The sequence below is a fragment of the Lutra lutra genome, chromosome 8 (genome assembly GCF_902655055.1).
Source record: "Lutra lutra chromosome 8, mLutLut1.2, whole genome shotgun sequence".
Taxonomy (NCBI): domain Eukaryota; kingdom Metazoa; phylum Chordata; class Mammalia; order Carnivora; family Mustelidae; genus Lutra; species Lutra lutra.
In genome coordinates, this window is record NC_062285.1 from 101,456,350 (window position 1) to 101,475,951 (window position 19,602).

A 19,602-nucleotide genomic window follows, 5' to 3' on the forward strand; every position below is an offset into this window, starting at 1 on the left:
CAAAAAATACATGCACACTATAGTAAATTTAAAATATAGACATATAAAATGTTTAAATACAAAGTTATTATATTACATTATTATATTAATTTTTGGGCACATATCTGTACTAATTTTAATAATAATTATATGATATAGTTAGTATCATACTTCTTTTCTGCTTCTAACATTACAAGTTCCATGAGGAAGACTACATCTCTTCTGTTAATTACTGTATAAGTAAAATCTTTATCACATACTGGGACCTCAAAATGTTTGTTGAGTATGTGCTATTAATTTCTAACCATGTAAATCTTTTATCATATATAGGCTTCTGTATAAACCAACTCTGTTTCATCACAAATTATTCCTAGTATAAGGAAAACTAATGAATTCGGCATATGAAATTTACTCGCCATGAAACTAGACAGGTTCAAAGTTTCTTGGTATAATTTTGGTAATTTTTAATGTCTTCCACAGTAATGTTTTTGATAATCCATGCTATTTCAAAAACATCAATTTCTTCACAATTTCCTGATTTACTCACCACATATTTGTAAGTAGAATTGTTTTCATACCTTTTGTTCTTCTAACATGTTTGAGTAGAATACTTCAAATTGTAATTTAAAAAGACAGACTTAGATCACAATCGGACAATCATCAAACTAAAGATAATGATGCCCAGGTAAAGTGAGGAACTTGACAATTTAGTTTCTAGGATCTCCATGGAAATGGAAGGCAAAACTCAAAGGTCAATTCAATTAAAAACAAATGAGTTATTTTCTTTTAAAGCAACTGAGTTATAATCCCAGGTATAAGAATTGAGAACTTCATTGAAATTTTAAAAAATAATGATAATAAGAAAATAACAATAATTCCTCAAACTTATTTTAAAAATAGTTAATGCTGATCACAAAGTAAACTGCTTCCAGACTTCTAACAAAATTATTTTTGGGGGGTGCCTGGGTGGCTCAGTGGATTAAGCCTCTACCTTCGGCTCAGGTCATGATCTCAAGGTCCTGGGTTCGAGCTCTGCATCGGGCTCTCTGCTCAGCGTGGAGCCTGCTTCCCCCTACCCTCTCTTCCTGACTCTCTGCCTACTTGTGATCTCTCTCTCTGTCAAATAAATAAATAAAATCTTTAATATATATATATATATATATTTTTTTTTTTTTACTTTTTTCAATATTTAAAATTATCCTTTTTTAGGTCACTTTTCTGATTATACAGAATTATAATTATAGATTATCCACATATCCGAAGCAATGCAGATATGACCACCCAAACAGCATTGTAGAGTAGAAAAATTATATTTAATTCCTTCACCTGAGCCTTTGATTTCTCCTTCCTTCTATAAGTCTACGCATGATCCCTTTCATAGCTGCTGAGAGCTCCCCCACAGAGTGCCACCTGAACTTCCCCAAGCAGCCTCTCATTCTCTCAACATTTACATTCCAACCCATTCACTACAACTCCTTTTACAGAGATGCAATAGAAGTTCAATGGCAACAAGTGCAGATTTGGTGACCTCATAGATATGGATTTCAAACCTTCCTCAATGATTTTCCTTCTATGTGAACAGGAACAAGTCCATTTAACCTCCTCAAGTCTCAATTGCTTCGACTATAAATGGGGTATCATGTGCCATACCACAGTGTTAGCAAAATGATTAACATAATAATCCTGTGAAAGCATAGTTCTAAATCTCTTAATCATGTAATCGCCATACAAGTCTATGAAGAACTGTTATGATATTGATTGTCAGAAAATGGAGGGTAAAAGGAGGAGAAGGAACCATACCCAAAGGCATACAGGTAGTTAACTGATAAAGAGTTGGAATTCCAACCCAGGCAGTCTGACTTTCAAATTCCTGCTCTCTCCACCGTGCCACAGCCGCCTCTCATGCATGCTTCTACAAGGTGATGTGTGTAAATGCACAATGCCTGCCTGACTCGTGGGAAGTATGAATATGTAGTATTTCTAGGATCTTCAGTCTCTTACTCAAAGCCCTGAGGGCTAGATCTATTTCAGAATTCCAAATTTTTCAGATTTTAGAAAGGCAATATAGTACCTTGAACACATGTTATGTGAAACCTCCAGCAGGGTCGGGGCAGCACCCTATAATCAAGTACATTAATATTTCTACAGCAATCAGAACATTCACACTAAGTGGGATAAATAAAGCATACTATAAATAGCCTCACCTCACTTCAGGACAAGCTTTACTGCAAATCAGTTACTAAAAAAGGTTCTGTTTCCAGAGATTTGGGGAATTGATAATTGAGGACCAGAGACTGTCAGCTGTTTGATGCTAGGCACTCTCCTGGGTGCTAGGGACTCAAGATATCTAACAGCAGAGCAGTAGAGACAGAATAAATACATTATCATCCCAACCTTCCCAAAACAGATTCATTCCATCCCAAAACAGATTGTTTTCTGCTCCTTACTTCTTCTAGATCATCCATGATGGCACTGTTAGCAATCTGATTTTTAATTCATGGTAGTGTTTGTGGCTGAGAAGAGCCCAATCGGTTACCCCTCTCAGAAAACATATTTCCATGTTAACAGAGTCACTGAAAAAAAATCACACTGCATTATTTGAAAGGAGTGACCCTACCACTGGAAGTTTTCTAACACTGTAGCTAAGTAACAAGGTACAGAGAGTTTTAGGTCTCTCGACTCATATATTCTCCGCTAATGGACTATCTACACATGGACCTCAAACTCAATTTGATAAATCCTTTAGGCTAAACAAGTAGGATCTTCCGTAACTATGCTCATTTCTAAAACAAATTCCAGTCTATTATAGGAGATACCATAATAAAATATTAGCTTTCTTTTTAGTGTTCAACCCCAAAAAATTGATAGTTTAAAAACCACCACCATGCCTAATGCATCAAAATTATCAGTCGTATTCAGGAATGAAATAATCAATTACTGGAAAGACCTGGAAATGACAAGACCCCATAGATAAAAGCAAACTACATTTAAAATTTCTGTAAGGCTTTGATGTGTCTTTGAATTATTATCTACATATGTTAGGAATTTTAACATTAATCACTGTGTTACTTTTCAAGTCCAACTGAGTATCTCTGTCTTTTTACCACAAAGGGTATGTAAGAATATGGAATATCAGTTCCCCTCAGGCTGGCTTCACAACTTTAATAACACAAATTTGTTTTACCCTGGAATTAGAAAGTCAATTGAACAATATTTATGTCTTAAAATATTTTATTCATCAAAGAAAAGTGAAGCTGCTATTATTTTTCCCAGTTTAAAAAAAAAAAAAGGCTAGGTTGCCCAGTAAAAAACATAAATAGTTCTTTTGTTTTCAAGGAACCTGCAACTGTTCAAGTTTGTGTACACTTCTATAGAGGCAAAAACTGTACAAAAATCAGGTATCTGACAGGTAGAAAAATCTTGCCTAGATTAGAGTAATGCCTTTTTGGTTGATTTCCTTCCATTCTTGCTTTTCTCCATCAGTTCTCCAAATGGTAGCAATGCTATTACTAAAATTTAAAATGCATTTTGTACTTCAACTTCCTGCAAATCCTTCACTAAATTCTCATCACTCTTAGGATAATGTCCAAATTCCTTGAGGTGGATTACCAGGCTCTCCACAATCCCCATCTGCCTTTGCAAACTCACCACCCTCTCTGCCCATCCCTCCCTCTAATGCTCAGAGTTCCAGCCTTACTCAATTTCATTCTCTTCCTCATCACTGTTGTACCTGATACATTTCATGTCATAGTTCAGACACATCCTTCTTCATACCCACTTCTAAACCACACTTTCCTTCAAGATTCTATATAAACTTCCATTCATACAGGTTTTCTCTGATCACCTTGTCTTGGTTAGATCCACTTTCTATATGTTCCCTGTATATCCCCTATTAAAACACTTATATTTGATCCTAATGACTTGTTTAGGATTTCTAGATATAAATCCTATAAAGATTTCTGTACTATCTTGCATAGCCTCTTGACTAACACAGAGTATTCCATTTTTGTAGAAATGCAAAGAATTAATAATTCTAAAAATTATATATATATATATATATATATATATAATATATTAGGATCTGGGCATGTTTTGTACTATTCAAGAACAGATACCTATTATACTAACTTAATCATCTAGTTGAGGGTCTCCATATAGATGCTGATTGGCTAAGCTAAGGAAACCTGGATTAACAGCACTGGATCTAATCATTAATAGTAATATCAACCATTGAAATGAGTACCTTCTATGTGAAGGCAATTTATATATTTTTCTCACTTAACTTTTACTACATCTCCATATTCAGCAAAGAAAGGGAGGTAATTTCCTGGGAGTAAAAAACTTAATTGGCAGAGGTGGTATGTGAACCCCAGATTCCATCAGGCACTACTTTTTGCTACCTTAAAGTACCCAACAGTATGTGCAGCCACACAGTACTTCTTTCTTGAATTAAGGAAAGGTAAGTGTCACCAGGCACAGTGATCTCTTTTAATTATTTCATAGCACATGGGAAAGATTATATTAAGAATATTCATCCAGTCCTATATGATGTGTTGATTAAAGGGCCATTCATGTACCTAAGTGCCTGCTTGTGAAATGATCTGTGAATTCACAGGGATAGAACAGAGTTTAAATGTTTGTGCTGGTTATATGCCCAGTTCTCCCTATTCAAGACCAGGGCTGAGCAATGGCTGAGACAGGTGATATTCTCATAGGAAATGTTTACTGTGTAGGTATACATTAATGGACACGTGGATGCAGGCTCTGTATGAAGGGATCAAAGGTGTAAACTTGGAAAGATGCAGGGAACATTATGGGAAGGTAAGAGTAGATGCTACATCTGAAATGATTTAAGATCTGTTAAATTTTCTCATAGAAGAAACAGAATCAAGAGTTACAGGAAGGACTTAATATGTAACTATAGGAATGATAATAGATACCATACTTAATCAAATACTGAAGGATAGAATTTTGAAAGACATCTTTGGACTGGCACAAGGGTAACACATGCAACTACATTTATGCAGTTTATTCGTTCTCACACTTACTCAATTTTATGTATCTCTAAAAGCAGAATACTGTAAAAGCTGCAGTCTACTAAATATGAAGTGTCCTATAAATGTTACTTTGGCTATTGATTCTAATTTCATTGTAATGCCAGTAAAGAAAATAGAGGTGTACCTTCAGTGGAATCTCACAGTACAAAAGTACAAATTCTTAATTTTTGGAAATTTTCTTTAGGGTTCTTGGAGTTCTAGAACTACCTAGCACATTTTGAAGAAAAATATTGCACTCTCTCTCTCACCACTCCTTCTGTACCTCTGCACAGTACTCAAGCCAAAATGATCAACTCGTGGAGTGCTCTCAAACTCCAAACAGTCCCAGTGTTGCTTCCCCTCCCAGGAACATCTTTCTTCTTACACTTCTGCCTACACTGAACCTGTCATTTAGACTTCGTTCGGGTTTTGCCTCCTCAAGGAAAGCTATGCTGATTCCTAGATCTGGGTTAGATGTTCATCTGAAGGGTTCTTATGACATTCTGTGTATCCTTCTCATAAATTTATCAAACTATGTAATTGTCTGCTTACCTCTCAGCTGTACCCTCAGGCCCCAGTTACACCATATGATTCTTCAGGTTAGAGATCGTTTCCAGCACCAATAGCACTTAGTAGGCACAAAGCTCAATAAACATCTAATAAATGAATAATGAAAATTGATCTGGGTACTTAATCTTTCTCACCGGTAATTTCTCTCTGTGGTGTGCATTAGACCTGATATTAAAGGTGGTATTTTTTGTAATTTCACAAATCCTTTAAAACAGAAAGACCAACCTGTTACATTTTCAGTACTTGGAGTTTCATTTGCACACCCTGCTGCACCTTAGAAAGATACTTTTTAAAACTGTTACATTCATATTTTTTTATAAAATTAATAAATGACCCCTGGACAAAATTTAGAAATATGTAATATTTTAAGATGAAAAAACATATGATTTTAAGTCTATATAATTCAGTTATATAAATTATAACTTTTTATGAGTTCTCAGAATATTTATTTACTAAGTATTCATTTAAATTATTAATAGTATACCAAATAAGTAAAATTTAAACCTGCAATGATAATATTTTAAGATACATATTTTTCAATACACTAAGATTTTTTTATAACTATTATTTTTCAGAGTAGAATAATATTCCATTATATGGATTGTCATAATTTCTATATATCTCTTATCTCCCTTTATTGGAAATTAAAGTTATTTTATTTATTTATTTTTTAAAATTTATCTATTTGACAGAGAGAGATCGCAAGCAGGCAGAGAGACAGGCAAAGAGAGTGGGGGGAAGCAGGCTCCCTGCGAGCAGAGAGCCCGATGCGGGGCTTGATCCCAGGACCCTGAGATCATGACCTGAGCCAAAGGCAGAGGCTTAACCCACTGAGCCACCCAGGCGCCGTTAAAGTTATTTTAAAGTTTTTATTACTATAAAATATTACTCATGAGATACTTTCATGGAAAAATTAGTTTCCTCATATCTAATACCTTTTTTTATGATTAATTCCTAAAAGTAAGAGTATTAGATTGAGAAACAAATTTTGCCTATTTTTTTTTTTTTAGTTCTTGATTCCTTCCTTTATTATGGCATCACGTACTCAAAACTCTCCAATGTCTTGAATGGCAGCCAAACTCAGAGATAAACAGATTAGAGCTAAATCCTCATTTCATAAAATTGGTGTCTTCCGTTCCCAGGCCTGCAGTTTTACTTAAATATATGAGTCACAGGTGTCATCTTCCTTTCATTTGCCTATTTAACTACTTTCCTCCAATATGTGACTCTACAGCAATGGCTTTAAAAACACAAATCAAAGACTCAGATAAATAATGACATAATCACCTCCTTTTAAAGAGTATCTGAAGGACAGATTTTACAAAATGTATTTCATAAAACTGGATATTTCCAGGGGTGGATTGGAAAATAAGCAATTTCCCTTTTTATTTTAAATGGGATTTCTCTGAGGTCTAATACACAATGAGCATGTTGAATCAACAAGCACAGGTAGAGAGTGACTCATTTATCAAACAGAATTTGTTTTTTATGATGCAGCATCTCAAAGGACTTGTGCACTGAAGAATACACTTCTGTTAATGGAAAGATTATGCCCTTAGTATGACATTGACATTGTTTAAAACATTTTTAGAAGTCCTCTGTTGGAAGTGACTCAAGAGACAATTTACCAAACACTAGAAAAATCAGTCTTACTGAATAATAGTTATAGGATATGCTCTTTTGTTCCAGCCTCCTTCTTTGTCCTTATTTTCTCAGCTGCTTTCCTTCACCTGCTTGTTCCTCAGCTACTGAATCATGGGGAGCTCACAGTGGGGCATGCTGGCACTGCGTATGAAGACAGCTATTTGCAGAAGAGACACAGTGAAGGCCAAAGGGAATGACTGTGGAACCAAATTAAAGGGGGAGGCGAGAAGCAGTCTTGCTCAGAGTATATCATGGAGCGGACTGCTTAATTTAATTGCCCACTGACTATTGCCTGTCTGAAAATACCACAAGCAATAATATAAATATAATAACCAAGGGAATATAAATGAAAATTATGAGAAATCAAATTGTCACAAGTTAAGAATTCATATACCCATACATTTAAAAACACACCTGTGATAACAAGATGGATCTCTATATAGCACATTAACAGTTCCTGAATTTTCCTCAAAGAACATGGCCTTTGTGTGCTATTACTTAATAATAATAAAAGCCCTATTTTTTGTAATAGTCATACCTCTTTTGAGTAAAATATACTAGGAAGAGGCCATCAACAGGCAAAGAGAAGTCATATAAAAGCTGACAAGAAGAGAAAAAAATACAGAGTAGCTTAAAGTATTTTGGTTCAATAACATCTGAATGAAAATGGTATTAAATTTTACCTTTCCTCCAGGTCTGGGACCACAGAAATCACCTCTGTCAAGGACTCAACTATCTTTTCTAGTGTTCTGGCAGTGGTGTCACTGGATGGCTTGGGAAGTTATTTATCTCTATTTGAACACCAACTGCTTCAAAAATTAGAACAAAAGCTACAGTAGACACTATACGGCACCATGAATATGTTGAGTCAGAAAATGTGGGCAGAGATGATGCTAAAACAGTGAGAAAGACTACAAAAGACAGAACCAAAGATTTCTTTCTGAATTCTCTTGAAAACAAAATGTAGGGTTGCTAAATTGAGCAAATCAAAACAGGATACCTGCCTAACTTTAAATTTCAGGTGAAGAAACACAATCCTTTGTATAAGAATGACCCATATTTTGGTACACATATTTATACTAAAAACACCTACTTGTCATTTATCTTTATCTGTAATTCAAAGTTAGTTAGGTGTCGTATTTTATCTGGCAACACTATAACCATAAAAAACATGTAATAATGATACCACATTACTATAGCCCAGAAGATTGAGGACAAAAATGAACAACATGCCAGAAGTCAGGAAGAGTTTATACTAATTAAAACACCTATTGATGAGAATGGTTGAGAACTGACGCTCATGGTGACATCTGGTCAAACTTTAGTAATGGTTGCTGAGAGGGGGTGAATGTTGACCAGGATTAGGGAAATCTGAAAACTTTCTTGAGCTTAAAAGTTATAGTTGGTGCAGTTCTTACCTCTGCCTAGAAAAACCACATTATACAGGAATCATCCCACCAATAATCTTTCAAAGAATGGGAACTACTTAATAAGTGGGGAGAACCTCTACTTCTGCAACAATATTTTTCCTTAGTCGTTACTCTTCTGATAGCTCAGGAAGTGGACAGACAGAGTTGCCAGTGTGTTCATGTTCTCCAATACCAGCAGTGTAACAACAGGCCAGAGGCACTCCTGCTCCTTGTTTCTTACCGTCTAACAACCATTCCAGGGAGCAACAGAGCTAAAGGAAGAAAGAGGCTTACAATTGTTTCTCTCAGAGATGGATGCAGGCTGCCCTTGGAGTGCTGCATGCTGGGACGTATATCTCTCCACTTATGAAGTCATCAGTCACCCAGTCTGTCAGGAAACACTTCTTCGAGTACCCACCAGGTGCCAGTCTGCCCCGGACACTGGTAATTCATTAAACAAAAGTGTTCTCCATCTCTCCTGTGCCTCTTGATCATTCACTCCCTTCATCTCATTCAAAGTAGCAAGCAATGGTATTAGGAATGCTATCTTATTTCATTTCAAACACAGTGCAGACGTAGTACAATTACGGTCAGGCAATGATAGAAAGTTTTCATCTGGGCTCTCCACAGTCTGTTGACAAATATGCAAATAATCTTCAAAACTCTCTACCACAGCATCCTGGATTTTCTACCTATGATCCAATGGAAAGAGGCTCTCCTGTCCCCTGACCGAGACATACAACAAGAATTTGGTAGATGCCACCAATCATTAGTCTAAAGATTTTGCACATTAGCCTGCCCTTAAGCTTCATATAATAGTAATTACCATTTATAGAAGGTTTACTTTATGTTACACATTTGGCTACACAGATTAAGTGCATTATTTTAGCTAGTTTTCATATTGTTTAATCCTCATATACTCAGTTTATGGATAGGAATATTACTCAGCCATTAAAAATTTAAAAAGACTGACATCTTGCTATTGGCAATGACATGGATGGAACTAGAGGGTATTATGCTAAGCAAAGTCAATAGAGAAAGACAAATATCATATGATTTCATTCATTTGTGGAATTTAAGAAACAAAACAAATGAACATAGGAGGAGGTGGAGAGAAGGAAACCAAGAAATAGACTTTTACCCATAGAAAATAAATCGATGTTTACCAGAGGAGAAGTGGGGGGGGGGCGTTAAATAGGTGTCAGGGATTAAGGAGGGCATTTGTGGTGAGCACTGGGTGTTGTATGTAGGTGATGAATCACTAAATTCTACCCCGGAAACCAATATTACAATGTATGTTAATGAACTGGAATTTAAATAAATGTGAAAGAAAAAAAGGGGAAAAATAATAATAAATAAACTACAATGACCCCTCATCTTAAAAATAAAAACTTGTCCTAATATTGCTGTGTTTTGAATATTTTTAATGTATTTTATAATTTTTGCTTTATTATCTCACACTGGTTTTTCCTAAAAATAATATATTGTTTGAACTGATCTGAACATTGAACTGATCTCTATAATATACGGAGTATATTTGTATAAATAAAGGCTTTTCTGTTTCTTCTATTTGCATGATCATATGAGTGTATATATGTTTCTTTAAATGTCTTTCTCAATCCTTCTATTTGCCACAGCTCAGAGGAAATATCCGGACAAAATTAGGTTTAGATATAATGGTCTTCATTACTGCATTAGTTTGATAAAGTGTATTCTAGATACAATAGGGGAAATTTCACCTTTGGATATTTCTGTTTTATTAAATGAAATGAGATAACAATACTGTGATGAATAGGAATCTTTTTTTTTCTCCTCTCCTTGGCTAATTTCCTTGCTGCCACAACATCCATTCTTCAGTATCTTTTCTTAGGACACAGCACCCTTCAGTGAAGTTCCCATTTCCATGTAATTAGTGGGACAATCAGTGCCATCTATTATCATCAGTCAGATGTTCTCTACATAATAAGGACCAAGCATTTGGTCCCACTGGCAAAGGCTCTGTGTAAAAAATTAAAGCACCCTAATACGTAAACATTATTTCAGCTGAACGCTGTTACTTTATTTGGGGACTTTAAGTACCACAAACATCTGTTAAACCCTCAAAGTTCACGTTCTTAAGAATGTATTCTCAGTGGGCAGATGACAAATTAAAGTGTCACTCTTCTCCAAGTGATAATTTTCTAGGATTTTGTATTAGTCTAACAAGTTTCTTAGAGCAACGGTAAAAATCACACACTACATTTAGGCTTTGAATTTCTTAACTAGGTTAAATATTTGGCACCATAATAGACAAAAAGTAGATAAAGAAGGTGGGCTTAAAGAAGATAAGAAGAAACACTAACTTTGTAGGAAAGAATCATACAGAAATGCATCCTTGTAGACAAGGAAACTTATGAATTATTTAGACGGTGATAAAAACTCACTGAGAAAACTACCAAATGTTCGTAACTCTGGACAACAACAAGAAGAAATGGCACAAGTTCATAACTAGTAGAGACAAGAAACCTATACACATTTAATTAAATTCTAGTAGAAGACAGTACACCTCATCTCCTTAACAAAGTTTCATTAAAAATGATGAAAGGAGGGTATGTGTTATGGTGAGTGCTGTGAAATGTGTAAACCTGGCAATTCACAGACCTGTACCCCTGGGGATAAAAATACATTACATGTTTATAAAAAAATTTAAAAATTAATAAAAAAATAAAAATTTTTAAAAATTAAAAAAAAAATTTTAATTCCTATTTACCAAAAAAAATGATGAAAAAAATCACAGGAATGGAAAACAGGAAACCTTGCTATTCCTGGACTAGAAATACTACAACATAAAGCAAACAGCACTAGAATAATGAAAATGCAGGTTGAGGAGAAGAGGAGAATGGAATTCAATATAAATGCACAAGAGAGCATTTCTTGGGGTTGGTCCAATTCTTCACAAGGAAATCCAGAATCCAGAAGAACTTCAATGTCAGAAGCAACAGGCACTAGGACAAGGAGCTGGCTGTGGAGCAGTCTGGAGGTCTCCCTCCTATTTTATCTTTAGTTGGCTTGCTACGGAATTTGCCCACAGGATGCAGCCAGTGAGAGCAGTTCTCTAAATTAAGTACAGAATCAACGAAGAAGCTGTTCCTAATTAGGTGTGTTGATGTGTTTGATGTGATGTACTTAGAAGTACCTCAGATTTCCTCAAAGTGCATAGAGAAAAAGAGATGGAGACATCACTCCCGATTAACTGAAAGACAGTAAAGTCCTGTCTCCAAATAGAGCTTCTTTTCTCAGACCGAGAGAGGTTTCCTAGTTTGCCCACCTGTTCCTACCCACCCACCCTGAAGGGAATCGTATGTTTCTACATGATCCTGCCTTAATACCCACATAACACTACAGTACCCCCACCCTCTTTCAAAGAAAAATATATGTGAAGAAAATAAATAGTATAAAAAAGAACAAAGCTGAAAAATAGAAAAAAATATCTGTTAAGGGACCAGAGTTAAGAACAGAAATGTAATAGAACTTTAAAAATTGTCTAACTAGTATCTCCAGAAAGATTCATAAAGACATTGTATATATTGTGTCCACGAAATGAGAGCACACTGATATGGTAAAGGAGAAATCAGAAAATAAAAGATTTATTGGACATTACCAACATGTTGCCAAAAAAGCGAGGGCCACGTACCCGTTTGAATAGTATCTCCCCCAAAATTCATGGCTGCCCCAAACCTCAAAATATGACTTTATTTTGAAATAACCTCTTTGCAGAGGTAATTAGCTAAGTTAAGATGTGGTCATGTTGGATTATTATGGGCTATAACCCAATGATGGTGTCTCTATACAAGAAGAGAAAACATGAGGCAAAGCAACACAAAAGGGAAGATGGGCATGTGAAAATAGAAACAGACTACAGTGAGGTGTCTACAAGCCAAGGGACCCCCAAAATTGCCAGTAACCATCAGAAGCTAGAAGAAAGCCAATGAACAGAATTTCCTCCAGAAGCTCCAGAATAAACCAATCCTGCTGACACCTGAATTTCAGATTTCTGGCCTCCAGAACTGTAAGAGAATAAATTTCCCTTTTTTTAAGACATTAACCTTGTGGTAATTTGCTACAGTAACTCTAAGAAACTAATCTGGTCAGTTAGGTGCTAGAATACTGTGTCTGCAAAGTGATACGGAAACTTGGAGGAAGAAACTAGATGCTTTTGAGAGAGTTTAGAAGGTGTCAAATAAGACTTGATAATCATACAGGATATTGAAAGATGACTGAATCAACCTATTAAAGTCAGAAGGAGAAAGTATTCCAGGCCATGAAAATAGCATATGCAGGGGCGCCTGGGTGGCTCAGTGGGTTAAATCCTCTGCCTTCGGCTCAGGTCATGATCTCAGGGTCCTGGGATCGAGCCCCACATCGGGCTCTCTGCTCAGCAAGGAGCCTTCTTCCTCCTCTCTCTCCGCCTGCCTCTCTGCCTTCTTGTGATCTCTGTCTGTCAAATAAATAAATAAACTATTTTTTTTTAAAAATAGCATATGCAAATACACAACAATGTGAACACATCTCTTATAGTCAGGAATGGCAAAACATGTGGTCTGACTTCAGTGGTATTTTACTGGTGGTTATAAGAGATTTTATTAGAAGTATAGGTGGTAGGCAGATTCTGAAGAGCCAGGCAAAACAAAGGAAATCATAATATGGTAGTCAAAGAAATAAAGGGATTTAAGCAAGAAAGTGGCATGGTATATTATGCTTCAGAAGGAATTATTCTGCCTTGGATCTGAAGTCACCATCTTCTTTCCTGCTTTCTTTTTTATTTTGCTTTCTCACTGCATTTGCTCCTTCCTGGACTTTTTTCTAAAGGAAATAGTTATGTGAAGCAATTTTCCAAGGAGTACTTAGAGCCACAGGATCTCATTAGTATTTTTTTATTCCCCCGTTCAAGTTAAGCTTCAAGCTTTGGAGTCTACATTGGATAGTCAGTTCCATTTCATAGAAATTATGCAGAAATGAATATTTTCTTGGGCTTCAAAGAAAACAATAACAATGCAAAGCTAATGTTTCTTGTGGAAGACTTTTTATTCCTCACCACCTTTCTATGGTGATAAATTACTGTAACCAAAAATTTTAAAGGACATACATCTAATTCACAACCATAAAATCTATGAAATGGCTATCTGCAATTGGGTAATTGGTACTGAAATATAAAAGAGAACTCACAAAACATAATACAAAATATTATAGTGTTAAATCTCATGAAAGAATAACTACTGATAAACCAGATTCTGAAATCATATAACCACAGAAGCTTGAAGTAGGAAAAAGTCATAAAGGTTTTCTTGTCTCATTGCGCAAACATTTCTCTCTTCATTTCTCTCTCTGCTTCATTCATTGCACCTAATCAATCAACAATTCTACTTTAACTATGTTGCTTTTACTTCATCCACCTGTCCACTGTCTATTTTTTTTTAAGATTTATTTATTTATTTATTTGACAGAGAGAGAAAGAGAGAGAGAGAGAGATCACAAGCAGGCAGAGCAGTAGGCAGAGAGAGAGGAAGAAGCAGGCTCCTTGCTGAGCAGAGAGCCCCAGGAGGAGCTCAATCCCAGGACCCTGGGATCATGACCTGAGCTGAAGGCAGAGGCTTTAACCCACTGAGCCACCCAGGCTCCCCCACCTGTCTACTGTCTTAAAGTCAGGTCACCATTATTTCTTACTTGGGTTATTACAAAAACATTCTAAACAAAACCCCCCTTACAAACTTGCATTCACCTTTGCCAGCCCAATCCCCTCTTTAGGTACAAAAGTTTCAGAATGTTATTCACAATTACAAATCTGCACGCCATTGCTTTGCTAAAAATCTTTCAAAGCTCCCCCATTACCACCAGAAGAAAACCAGAACTTCTCAACAGAGCTCACCAAACCTTTCACCCAATCTCAGCTTCTGTCTCCTGCCACATCTCCCCATCCCTTACACAGTGCTGCAGGTGTACTGAGTTACTCATAGTACCTTGCACAGACCATGCCTTCTTTTCCTGTTAGAACTTCATGAAGGCTTCTATCTATCTGAAAAGTCTGGCTATCTCCTCTTCATCCTCTGGTACGAAGAAAGACGTATTTCCCCCAGGAAGTTTTTTCCAACTTTAGTAAGATTATATTAACCTTCAAACTACCCCGTGCTTGCTTCTTCTGGAGATCTCATAACTTGCACTGTCCCTTTCCTTTTGCTGTTCTCTTGCAGGAGACTACAAACTTCTTAAAAGGCAGGAAATATACTTTCAACTTGCCAGTTGCAAAATGTCTAGTATTCAAAAATATGTGTTAGATATTGCTCTAATTAATCAACTTACTCATGAGGGATAAAACTAAGTATCTACAACTTCTCAGACAGTTATCCAGTATCCACATGAAAAAAAATCTCAGGAATTGGGTGCCTGGGTTGCTCAGTTGGTTAAGCATCTGCCTTCAGCCCAGGTCACGATCCCAGGACACTGGGATCGAGCCCTGTATTGGACTGCCTGCTTGGTGGGAAGCCTGCTTCTCCCTCTCCCACTCCCCCTGCTTGTGTTCCCTCTCTCACTGTGTCTCTCTCTGTCAAATACATAAATAAAATCTTTTTTAAAAAATTAAAAACAAACAGATTTCCAAATTTATCTGTCCATGGAACTCTTCTGAGGAGCAACCCCCGTTAACATTCTGAAGAACTAGAGATCTATAAAACACACTTTGGGAAATACCATTCTAAGCACGATGATTCTCTTAATTCACTGTTAAATTGTATTTGCTTTTGCAGAAGTCACATCAAAGTTCTCCAGGAGCCAACTACAACCCTGGACATATTCACTTGCCCTGATTCTTATCCAAGTCACACTGAATTAAAGTTCTGGAGTGAGACCCAAGAAGCAAAATTTCAGTCGTCAACTTACGTTATTTCTATGCACACCAAAGTCTCAGAACCACTGTTTTGAAATAAACTGAAATAATAATGTTCAGTCGTGCCCTGGACTAAGCATCTTACATCTCATCAGGAAATCTCCTTTAGAAGCCCAGAGGTCCTGGCGCTCCCAGTTTCAATCTTCCCTACCTCTCAATACTCTTCTCCTGCCCTGTGGTCTTTCTATTACCCCATATCACATGTATGGTATTCCTCCATGTTTGCAAACTATTCTGTTGACCTTCCCCCTGATTGCTGGAAAACACTTATCTTTTGGAAGTTAACTAAAATGTCATCTCCTCTGTGTAAGAAAGCCAGTCCCTCCCTAATCTGTGTCTTCACACTATACTAGTATCTCTATTATGGTGTTTAATATATCATATTATAACTATGGATCTACAGCCTTCTTTTTCAACAGAATGCAACTGTCTTAAAGATAAATGTCAGATTTTAACACACCTTGTATTTTCAGTACAAACTAGTCCTGGCCAATAGTTGAAGCTCAGTAACTGTCAGGTGAGAGATTCAAAAGCATTTTAAAGCTTTTGTCTTTGGTGTGTGGCTCTCTTCCAGTTTGTTTAGCTAAAAGAGGAATCTAATAACACCTGGTGACAATACGCTCTTCAATCCACCTATCAATATAAGCCCACGTAGAGGAAACACAAAAGGTTGTTGATAAGAAACCCAGAATGAAGCACAAAGTCAACTACTCAAAACTAATGTTACCAAGAAACCATCTAAGAGAAATCAGAGATGAGTTAGATCAATGACTGATACATAAATAGAAAAATGAACAGATTTTGAAAACAATAACTAAGGTTTAAAAAAAAAAAACCTAGGAACTGAGACTAGGCACATTGCAACTAAAAAATGAACAGCACACTCACAGAAGAAATTGAGGTACTCAGTTAAAGAACACTGTTCTTGCATTGAAACTAATCAATTTTGAATGTCATTGAAACCTATTAGTGCATTAAAATATGTTTGATTTCATTAACTTTCTTGAATTTTATCCTTCTAGCATCATATTCTAAACATAAAAGCACAGTCAACACCGTTACAAACCTGGAAATTAAGCATAAGCTCACAAATGTTTATCAATCATGATACAAATATAATAGTTCAACTTTCATGCACCCACTAATCATATGATTGTGATAGGTTCACTCAGGTCTGATAATAAAGTTCCAATGCTTAAAAAAAAAAAAAAAACTTGCTACTTTACATTCTGTTTGCACCAAAAAAGGGCTAACTAAGGCTCTATTCTGTCCACTTGCTACTCAATTTATATGAAACACAGGTTTCATTAAAGATATTTTAATAACTTTCGTAATGGCCCTCTCATCGCTTACCTCAAGAGAGAAGCATGATAATTTAAATGATAAATCAAACTATAATAACGGTATTGCTCTGTTTTCCTAAATATAAATTTTATTAACTTTATTCACATTAACACATCAAAATAATAGGAAGTTTACTCCTTACTCCTTTCTCCTATGATTACCTGCTATTGTTTCCAATACAATTATTACACGATATTCACTTTTAGCAAACAGCTTTTTATCAATAAATATAAAAATACCAAATTAAGCAACCCTATATATGAATTTCTATTGCAAAATTTGCAAAGACAGACACAAATTTTACATAAATTCTGAATAGTTTCTGTGTTTTCATTGAATCCAACCTGACAGACTACTCAAAAAAAAACTTTATAGTGCTCCAAACAGTTCTTGCTTAAACATGTTGTCTTAAATTTAGAGTTAATAATATTATTTGGATATACTGACAAAATTACTTAGAATCACTTTATTTTAAAATGTGTTTGGGGGCACCTGGGTGGCTCAGTGGGTTAAAGCCTTTGCCTTCGGCTCCCGTCATGGTCTCAAGGTCCTGGGATCTAGCCCCATGTCGGGCTCTCTGCTCAGCAGGGAACCTGCTTTCTCCTCTCCCTGCTTGCCTCTCTGCCTACTTGTGATCTCTGTCTGTCAAATAAATAAATAAAATCTTTAAAAAAATAATAATAAAATAAAATGTGTTTGTATTTTATCCTTTAATGAACAACTTAAAAATTCTGGACAAAGTACTGGTGTAAAGTAAAAGAATGTGGCCAAAAGGAGATATATTTTCATCTCTAGAACTCTCTCCATTAAGACATCTAAAAGGAGAGAATTCCTCCATTGCTGAGATGAAATCACAGAACACCAGCCAAGAAAGGCTATAGTGACCTTTGCTTCAGTTTTCAAAGATGTCAGCAGTGTTGTAAGATACATAAAGAATGGCAAAGCTCTAAGATCTGATAGCAAATCACCAGGGTCTTCAATCACACAACAAAGAAGACATTACTGAGTTGTCTGCATAGAATTTTCTTAATACGTGGAATACTAAGGAAATGTCAGATTACAAAGATGTCCTTTTATTATGAACTTTCAAAGGAAAAGGTCAGTCAAGTGACTAAGAATTATAGAGTGTCTTTTTCCCAATACTCTCACTGACATTTTGGCCCAAGTCCTTTGCTTTAATTCCTATAAAATGCATTCTCTCAAACACCCCCAAAATTTTAATGTTGCTTTACATTTCATCACAGTACAGTAAGCACCACCAATGACTAAATATCCACTAACAAAAGGCTACATGAAAAGTTCTTCTGCTCTGTATTTACTGACCTCACAACAACAACCAATTTCATTTGCAGATCACAACAGCTCCAAACATCTTTTATTGACTGATTCACCAGTTACCCTGTGTGAAGCCACCATAATCTTGTTAATTACATGTGAGATGACAATGCTCTATAAAATACATAAACCACTACCAATAGACTAAACTAGATTTGCATTGACAAATTCCAAAGACAATAAATCAAGTAAGAGTAGAGAACATATTATAAAAGACACACACATACACACACGAAGGGATAAAGGGAAATAATAGGAGATAAATGCATAAGCAGGTTAGTTATGAGGCTTTAAAGGTAGTAGAACAGTGAGATACAGAACTGGTAGAGAAGGCAACAATGAAAGTCTGCATCTGACCGGGGATCTGGAAATAAAGTGAATACATAAAACAGTAGAAATTTCCCTGCTATTACTGGGCAATAGGATATGGAAGAGGGCAGACCCTCCCCATACTATTCCTAACATACTTGCTGCTTCCTAAGAACTAAAACTTGCGCATCTGCTGTTAAACACAGTCCAGACAAAGCAATTGAGATTGACTGGGAAGAACACCATAAGTCAGAAGGTCTAAATTCTAGCCCTGCCACTGCTACCAGCTAGCCAGAGCTACAAACAAGTCAGCTGTCTCATGGGTGAACTGAGGCAGTTGTGTCAGGTAATCACCAGTTTCCTCCCAATTCCATGCCTCATGAATGCCAGAAGTCTGTCATATATGCCAGGAATCAATCTCATTCAAAAAGCATGTAATTTGGGTGGATATGCCCAGTACACACACATGCACATACACATTAATATTCTCAAATCAAAATCTTAAGGCATAGTCCTACAAATCTCTTCCATTCCTTAACCGTATAAAAATTTTACAAATATATTCCTTGAATATGTATCTATGTAAATGACGGTGAATAGATCCTCTTTTTATGAAAATACATATATATCTTGAAATAGAAAAACTATCTTCCCAAAAGAGAAATATGGAATACTATAATACACTATACATGTACCTGGAAATACTCTCCATTAATGAGCATATTAAAATATGTTTATTTGAAGTGTGCTAGACAGCATATTATTCTCTATGCTCATTCTGATAGAATGAGTTATGAAAAAAATTAAAACTAAATAATTTGACATTATTTTGTAAACAGTTAGATGTGTTAGGCATATCTGTAAATCCTCAAGTGAATAAGATTTTCCCTTCTGTGTAAGATACAGGAAAGGGAAAATGATGGTGTCTTTGACAAGACTTTTCAAATGGAAATAAAACTGAGATTATCTAATCAGTTATCCTTGTGGTGGATGGATATACACCTGCACTGAAACTTAGATTTAGAAAATGACAGAGCCAATCATCTTTATGGGTTTC

At 35.9% G+C, this 19,602-nt stretch overlaps 1 protein-coding gene across 13 annotated transcripts in view; it reads right to left on the minus strand.

Annotated features, from left to right (window-relative positions):
• KCNC2 (potassium voltage-gated channel subfamily C member 2) overlaps positions 1 to 19,602 on the minus strand; it is a 188,517-nt gene that overhangs the window by 158,747 nt on the left and 10,168 nt on the right. The window lies entirely within an intron of this gene.